Genomic DNA, 9,370 nt, shown 5'->3' with positions numbered 1-9,370 from the left:
TAGGCTTTTTCTTTTTTGATCATGACTTTTCAGATAGTCTAATAATACTTAAGTTCTCTCTCCTCAAATTATTTTCCAGGTTAGTTATTTTTGTAATGAGATGTTTCATATTTTCTCCTATTTTGTCATTCTTCTGATCTTATTTGATTATTTCTTGATTACTCAAAATGTCATTAGCTTCTGATTGATAAGCAATTACTTTCTTCAGTGAGTTTTTGCATCTCCTTTTCCATCTGGCCAATTCTACTTTTTAAGGAGTCCTTTTCTTTTCTTTGTCTTAACAATAATAACAAACATCATCAACAACAACAACAAAACCCTTACCTTCCATCTTAAAATTAATACCCGGTATTGGTCCAAACATAGAAGAATGGTAAGGGCAATGGGTATTAAAGGACATGCCCAGGGTCACATGGCTAGGAAATATCTGGGGTCATATTTGAACCAAGGACCTCCCCTCTCTAGGGCTGGTTCTCTATTCATTGAGCCACCTAGCTGCCCCTTAGGAGTCCTCTTTTTCCCATTTGGCCTTTCTGCTCTTTAAGGAGCTATTTTCAGGCTTTTCTGCCTCTTTTACCATTTGACCTATTCTGTTTTTTAAGGTGTTATTTTCTTCAGTGTTGTTTGTTCTTCCTTTAATAAGCTATGGACTCTTTTTTGTTATACATTATTGTCTGGTATCACTCTCATTTCTTTTCCTCTGCCTCACTCTCTTTTTAAAAAATTTATTTAATTGATTAATTTAGAGTATTTTTCCAGGATTACAAAAATCATGTTCTTTTCCTCCCCTCCCCTCCCCCCCAATCCCCTCCCATAGCCAATGCACAGTTCTACTGGGTTTTACATGTGTCATTGGTCAAGACATTTCCATACTATTGATATTTGCACTAGGGTGGTCATTTAAGGTTTATAACCCCAATCATATTCCCATTGACCCATGTGATCAAGGAGATGCTTTTCTTTTGTGTTTCTACTCCCACAGATGTTCCTCTGAATGAGAATAGTGTTCTTTCTCATAAGTCCTTCAGAATTGTCCCAGATCATTGTCTTCTACCTCTCTTATTTTATTTTTAAACTCTTTTTGAACTCTTTCAGGAATTCTTTTTGGACCAGTGAACAATTCACATTTTTCTTTGGTGCTTTGGATGTAGTTATTTTGACATTGTTATTTTCTGAGTTTGTGTTTTGATTTTTCTTGTTGACCTAGTAACTTTCTGTGATCATATTTTTTTGGGCTCATTTTCCAGATAATTTCTTTACTTTTAATTTTATGTTAAAGTTGGGTCCTATTCCCAGGGGGGAGGAGGCACTTTCCCAAGCTTCAGGTTTTTGGTTCAACTCTTTTGAGATAGTTCTGGGAATCTAAAAGTTTTCAGTTCTTCCAGGGTGATGTAATCTCAGGACAGGTGTTTTCATTACTCCTCTGACCTGTGCTCTGGTCTGTGAGTGACCACAGGCATTCTTTTCTGCCCTAGAATGATGACCAGGGTCCCAGCTCCACTGCAGTGTCATGCATGTATGAGCTAATACTTCTTGTCTGGCAACTGTGATCTGGATCTGAATATTGGCAGTGCCACAGAGTCTTACACTCAGTGCCTGCAAAGGGACCTCTATAATCACCTGCTGACCAGTTCTCTAACCTCCTTACCATTTGTGGGCTGAAGCTCTGGAAGCCATGGCTGCTCACCCCAAGATCTGCACTGGTTAGTTGAGGTGAGGCTTGCTCTGCCAAGCTGGGCTGCCCTCTACTCCCACCTCATTGCCACCAACCTTTCCCACCAGCCTTCTAAGTTGTCTTGGGATGGAAAATTGTCCCTGAGTGGGTTCTGCCACTCCAGAATTTGTTTTTATTTGTTATTTTAAAGTTGTTTGGAGGATATTTTGGCAGAGATCAAGCTGAGTTTATGTTCTAGTTGGAGGACATGACACAATAAAAAATGACCATAACAAGAACATGATAAATACATAAGAGACATACAAATGAAATGCTATGCAAGGTAATCAGGAGTCAAACCATTATTAACTGGGAGGATTGGAGAAGTCTATGGGGGAAGCAGCATTTGAATTGACCTTTAAAGGATAAGTAAACTTTCAGGAGGCAAGGGATATATGGAAGATGACATTCCAAGTATAAGAAACAGAATGAATAAAGTCACAGAGTCTGATTTTCCTTATCATTGTCAACTTGCTGAAATAGTTAGCTGGTGGGGTGAGAGGATAAAACAAGCTACTCCTTGTAGGTTGTGTGTTGATAAGTGGTATCTGGTGGATTTTGATTTAATGGAATGCTGAGCAATTGAAATCACTTTATGGCCTATTCTATTAAGTTGTTAAAAATAACCCAAAATAGCCAGACTGCATTGATTGACTGCAAATTGGATGTGGTCTGGTTATTTTAGTCATTCTAGTGACCCACTTGAATCAATCAAGTATTCACTCAGTGATGTCTCCAGATCTGTGTGCATAGTTGGGGAAGGGAAGTCAGTAGGATTGATAAGAAATTCTGTAGAAACACCTAATTATTGATTTATCTGTTTTTGCTGAATATCTATAGCATGTGAAATGTCAGCCATATTATGGAACTTGGTATTTTAGACAAACATAAATCTGTTTCAGAAATTTGTGGACTTTCTAGGCATAGAAAATATTCAGGGAATTTCAATTCCTTATTTCTGTGCTGTAAGAACTTTTCATCAGTGAAGGCACACATTCTACCATCCTACTAAGTATTAGCTATTACTTACCTTTCCTAGTCATGGGACTGGTGATGCAAAGAAACTTGGACCTTCAGGAGATGAATGATATTAGGTCACATTATTCTTCTCATTTGAAAGGCATAAATGGAAACTATCTCAGGGAATTTAAGAAAATCTTTATCTCCTAGCAGAGAGTCCTAATTTATTTAAATAATGTTCACTACTATTCTACAATGCTGTGAAATATTTCATAATGGTCTTTATATCATCAATTGCAATTATGTAACATACCAGAGAGTACTGAGAGGTAATATGGTGTAGCAGGTAAACAGCTAGCCCAGAAGCCAGAAAATATTGGTTTCAAGTTCTGCTTCTGATCTATATTGGCTGTGAGACTCTGAGAAAATTCTCTAAGCAACTCTGTAAGTTGTAGAGAAGATACTGACCTGCTTTGGTAGACAGAGTTTCCTTATGTGGATGTTTCCTGTACCTATAAAATCCCAGCCCTAGTCCCTACCAACACAGAACTTCAGTATCTAAGGGCTCAACCTATACTGTCTTTGACCTCCTATAAAATATCCCTGACAAGTAGCTCTCTGATTTCTCATTGAAGACTTCCAGTGAGGGAAGAAGTAATGTCTCCTGAGATGATCCATTTTCACAGAATCACAAATCTGAGAGGTAGAAGGGACCCTAGTGGCTTTCTAGTGCAACCCTTACACCCAACGAATTCTCAATAACATGCAATAAATGATTGTCCAGAACCTGCTCAAAGAGCTCTAACAAGGAGGAATATATTACCCTTTAAGGAATCCATTACCTCTTGTCAGCTTTTGGCTAGCTAATTGTTAGGAGGTTTCTTCCTGATACATAATGTGTAAAGTCTGTGTAGGTTATGGATATGTCCACATAAGTTTGATCTAAATGCATCTCAAGGGGAGGCATGAATAGATATCTCTGAAATCTCATTTCCTCTAAGCTCTTCCATGAAACACTTCAGTTCCTGCCTGGAGGTAAGCAGGAAATTGAAGTAACTAGGCTACTAATACCACACTCCACAGAAAGAATATTGAACTGGAATTATATCTATCTGTTCTCCTAAATTCTATTAGTCTAAAGGAAATACTTTTTAAGTTTGAGCTGTTTCACCAGTCAGTTCCCTTAAAGAAAATGGGATGCAGCTTATGTCCCAAAGGCTAAGTTCTTTCCCACCAATGCTGGTGACATGAAAGACCATCACAAATAGTGTCCAAGAATATAATAAATGGGTAATCAGAGAAGTTATACAGAAGTTATACATAGTTATATACAGAAGAATATGCAGAAGTTATATGTATTCAAATTTTTAGAATTTAGAAGGAATGAAGGGAAACTCTCTTGGGAAATCTGAGAAAATCTTTATCTCCTAACAAAAGGATCCCAGTATATCTAAGTAGTGTCCACTACAATTCTAGAATGTTCTGGAATATTTTATAATGCTCTTCATGTAATCAATCATAATCATAGCATAACAGAGAATATGGAGAGGTAATAGAGTGTAAGAGATAAAGAGCTAGCCCAGAAGCCAGAAAATCTAATAGAAAATATATAGAGTGAATGAGCTCACCCACTTGAGAGTAAGATATTTTAACTTGCCTGAAAGAGAATCCCTGATCTCACCCAAAAGGAAATTCCCTGAAGTCCCCAAGCACATAAGCTGGAAATCAAGGACATATTGGGGGTGGGAAGCTATGGAAGATTTTCTCTCTATGTCTGGCTTCCTACATTTTTCTCTTTCACTCTGGATTTCTCTCCAAACAGGATCTGGAACCATGTGTGTACTCTCTCAAAGCAGGAAAGAAGAAAAGGTCTCTGTTCTCCCAAGCTCTCATGACAATTCTGCCCTAACACAGGCACGTAGGGGTTGAACAGTCACTCTTTTCACTGATGATGGGGGTGGGATTTTATGCAAATATTCTAAGTAAATGTTCCCATGCTAATCAGAGATGGGAACAGATCCATGAGTAACTTTTGCACTTCCAGCAGACTTAGTTTCAAAAACAAATATAAACATGTCACACAAATAAAATCTAGGTAAGATATATCTTCAACATTTCTCTCATCTACTAGAGTTTGGTAATCCTGTCCAAAAAAAGAAAGAAAGAAAGAAAGAAAGAAAGAAAGAAAGAAAGAAAGAAAGAAAGAAAGAAAGAAAGAAAGAAAGAAAGAAAGAAAGAAAGAAAGAAAGAAAGAAAGAAAGAAAGAAAGAAAGAAAGCAAGCAAGAAAGAAAGAAAGAAAGCAAGAAAGAAAGCAAGAAAGAAAGGAAGGAAGGAAGGAAGAAAGAAAGAAAGAAAGAAAGAAAGAAAGAAAGAAAGAAAGAAAGAAAGAAAGAAAGAAAGAAAGAAAGAAAAAGAAATAAAGCTAGTCTCTCATGAGCTGTTCTTGATGAATCCAAGGTGACTATAACTAGCACTTTCTTCCCAGATACTTACCAACTATTGCTTTAAAGAACCTTTTTGGAATTTCCCCAGGAATTGAAGTCAAGCTCATTGATTTATTGTTTGCAGACTCTCTTCAATTCCTTAAAAAAAAGGAGGGGCGAACAATGCTTGCTTTTCTCCATCATACCTCTGTTATCCATGACTTTTCAAATATCCCTGACGGTGACTCAGTAATAACACCTGACAGCTCTTTTGCAACCTGGGGATGGAGTTTGTTTGGGCCAGGTGACTGAAATTCATCAAGGGCTGCTAGGTACTTTCCTACTGTCTCCTTACTTATCTTGGACATAACCTTTTGTTAGTCATTTCTGTTTTGTCAGTTTCAATGTGATTCTTCTTCTTCTTTTTTTTTTTTAGTAGAGAAAGCAGAAACAAAGTAGGGGTGAGCTGCTTCGCTTTCTTATTATTGTTAGTTATCATTTTTTCTATCCCAGCAAATGTCCTATGCCTTGCTTGATTCTTCTTTATAAAAGAGCCAAAGAAAAAAATTGTATCTTTAGCTTCCTTTACCAGCCTTAGTATTCCTGACACAATTCTTATTAGAACCACACTAGTCTCTTAAATTAATCTTCTATTACTTGACTTTGCTTTCATGTTCTATACACTTATAATAGCCTTATAATTGGACTTTCTGCCTCATGTCTCTCCCCACTCCAATTCAACTATGTTGTCAAAGTGATTAAATTTTTTAAAAAGCATAGATCTGATCACACCACTCCAGTGGTTCCCTATTACCTCCAGGATCAAATATAAACTCTCCAGGCATTTAAAGCTCTTCATAGCCTCTTCCTACCTACTTCTCTCTCTCTCTCCCATCCTCAGTTCCTACCTTCCCAGTCTTTTTATACTTATTATTCTCCATGATCCTTAGAATTCCTTGAAAAGGTACTCAGTCTAAGTATTGACTCTACTCAACACTTGGGGTAAAGCTATTTTTTCTGAAGCCTTTTCCCTCCTTTATAACTCCTTTTCCTCCTCATTTCTGCTTCTTACTATTGCTGTTCCTGTTTTCCTTTAAGAGTCAGGGAAAATTCTTACTTCTGCAGGTTACCCCGGCTGCTAGTTCCCTTAGGATAATATTTTTTCTTCTACTTTGTATCTATCTTGTAGGTACCTGCTTACCCAGACATTCTCTCTCTCATTGGAATGTGGGTTCTTTGTGGGTGATTTGGTTTTGCCTTTTCTTGTGTCTCTAGTTTTTACAATAATCCTAGCACATGGTAAACACTTAAATGTGTTGGCTAACTGAGTGACCCCATGTGGTTCCCTTAATATTCACACTGTCCTTTACTCAGCCATCCTCAAATTTCTTCTGTTACCTTTCTCCTTCCCAGACAGAAACAGAGCATCTTATGGTAGCTATACTTAGCTTGAGTACATTGAGCTCCATAGAGACAGTGCCAGGGCAAGTAAGAGCTGGACAGGCAATGGACTACTCTGTGCGGTGCTGAGGGAAAAGAATAAAAAGTGGGCAAAAGTGATCCTAAGAAGTGGAGAGGGAAAATCTCTTCATATGCCTTCTTTGTACAAACCCACTGAGAGGAACACAAGAAGAAGCACCCAGATGCTTCTGTGAACTTCTCAGAATTTCCTAAAAACTGCTTAGAAAGACTGAAGACAATGTCTGCTAGAGAGAAAGGAAAATTTGAGGACATGGCAAAAGCTGATAAGGTTTGTTTTGAAAGAGAAATGAAAACCTACATAACACGTAACAGAGAAATGAAAAAAAAAGTTCAAGGATCCCAAGGCACCAAAGAGGCCTCCTTTGGCATTTTTCTTATTCTGTTCTGAGTATCATCCAAAAATCAAAGGGGAACATCCTGGTCTTTCTATTGGAGATGTCGCCAAAAAATTGGGAGAAATGTGGAAAAACACTACTGCAGATGACAAGCAACTTGATGAAAAGAAGGCAGCTAAGCTGAGGAAAAGTATAAAAAGGGATATTGCTGCGTACTGGGCTAAGGGAAAACCTGATGGGAGTAAAAAGGGAAGAGTGGTTAAAGCTGAGAAGAGCAAGAAAAAGAAGGAGCATGAGGATGAGGAAGATGAAGATGAGGAAGATGATGATGACAATGAATAAGTTGGTTCTAAAGCAACATTTTTCTTGTCTATAAAGCATTTAACTCCTATACACAACTCTGTCTTTTTAAAGAAAAAAAATTGAAATGTAAGGCTGTGTAAAAAAATTGTTTTTATCTTTTTTGTATCGATAATGCTCTACCAAATGTGTCTTTAGATAGCCCTGTCCTTTAGAGGCATTTTCAATAGCCACTAACATTGCCTAGTACAACATGGGGCTTTTTGGTAAACTGGCACAGAAATTTAAAGCAGGCTCTTGTTGGTTCACAACACAAATTAGTTATTTATGGGGACGTAGTTCATTTTCATCTTCATGCAGCATATTAAATAATTGTTGTTCTGTTTACTGAACACCACTCTGTAATTAGAAAAATAAAGTTGCAACTGTTTTATTGACATACTGAATGATTCTAAGCAAATATAATTTCTTGATTAAAAAAAAAGAAGCCCTGTAGCTTGATCTGTTGATTTCAGCGATTTGGAAATAGAAGCTCAGAAGTGAAATGACTTGTCCCAAGTCACAGGGACCAGGAAGGCAGGTTTTTATTTCCAGTCCAGGGGTGTTGGGCTCACATTTCCTTTCTCTGCTACCTTTTGCTGCCTGTACCCCTTGCCAACATTCTCTCTCTCTCTCCTTCTTCCTCCACCCAAACATATACACTCAACCACTTTGCTGACTCCAAATTATTTGACCTAATATCATCCCATTCCTATAAATCAACTTTCTGCACATGACATAATTCTATTTTCAAAACTGGCCAGGCAGAGGGAACCACATTCATATGAGAGGTTAGGGAAATGGGGGGTGTTTCATCTCACCTGATGTAATTAGAGGAGGACAATGAGGTACAAACCAATCTAATTTGGATTTTGAATTAGGGACAAATCAAGTAGACATTTATAATTTTTCAAGTACATACAATGACTTTGACTAATTGTGAACAAAGTTACCTGTGGGGAAAGGGGAGATAAAAGTTTGCCCTGATTTCAGTACTAATTTAAAATGAAAATGGTGGCATACATTTGAATGGTGCTTGAGAGTTTACAAAGCATTTTTCTCCAAAGTTGCCATTTGAGGTAGTCTGTACACATAACAATCCCATTTTACAGATGAGGAAACTAAGACTCTGAGAAAGTAAAATAACTATCAAGGTCACAGTGACAGAAATGACAGACTCAAATCTAGATCTTCTGATCCCAAATCTAGTGATTTTGAATATAAATGCATTAAACAGATGAATGAGAGGAAAATAATCCATTTTTTGGTGAGCATTCTTCTGTTAATGAAATCATGTATTTCTTCAAATAATTAGCAATTAAAAAGAATATTTTGCTCTCCAAGTCTATTTAAGTTTTACTTTGCTTTTGTATATTTTTTAAAGAAATACATGCATTATATTCTTCTCTGATTTTAGTAGGAAAGGAATGCATGTACTTAAACAAGTAAATCTCTAATGCACTTCTCAGTGTAAATGAAGTCATTCATTTTCTTCATTTGGTCCACCCTGTTCCTTACTCCATAATTAGGGGCTGACATTTTACAAAGCACTTTTCTATACATCATTAAATCCAATTCTCAGGATAATTCTATGAAGTCAATATTACAGTTATTATAATCATTCCACTTTTACAGGTAAAAAAGTTGAGGATCAGACAGCCAGTAATTTGTCTAACCTCACTCAGCTAGTGAGTAACATGGGCAGAATTCAAACCCAGATCTTTTCTGACTCTGAGCATGATACTCTTTCTGGTATACAAACTAGCAATGTCTCTATAGTGGGAATGAATAATAGCATCATTTCTCACATTGTGCTCTGGCCAAGCAATGCTGTCTTTTCTCCCTAAGTTCCCATCAGTCTAGCTCACACTTTCCATGGGTTTTTGTTTAGAAAGACTCTCTTGATGACTCTGCAGGGCAAAGGGAAGGCAAAAGCAAATGGGTCTGGAAGACAGAAAAATCTGATTTAGTCATCAGTATAAAGAAGTCTATTGTTTACTTAAAGAGGACTAGTAATGTAGAAGTTAAAGAGAGATCTACATTAAACTATAATCTATAGACACAGTATTAAAAAAATCTTGATTTCTAATAGTACAATCCTACAATGTATTTTCCC

General features: G+C 37.0%; 1 pseudogene; it reads left to right on the top strand.

Moving 5' to 3' along the window:
* Positions 1-1,675: 1,675 nt before the first annotated feature.
* Positions 1,676-7,490, top strand: LOC100022648 (high mobility group protein B1-like; annotated as a pseudogene).
* The last annotated feature ends 1,880 nt before the right edge of the window (positions 7,491-9,370 follow it).

Source organism: Monodelphis domestica, chromosome 8 (genome assembly GCF_027887165.1).
Source record: "Monodelphis domestica isolate mMonDom1 chromosome 8, mMonDom1.pri, whole genome shotgun sequence".
Taxonomy (NCBI): Eukaryota; Metazoa; Chordata; class Mammalia; order Didelphimorphia; family Didelphidae; genus Monodelphis; species Monodelphis domestica.
The sequence above is the reverse complement of the archived record's forward strand: the minus strand, read 5'-3'. Positions and strand labels throughout refer to the sequence as shown.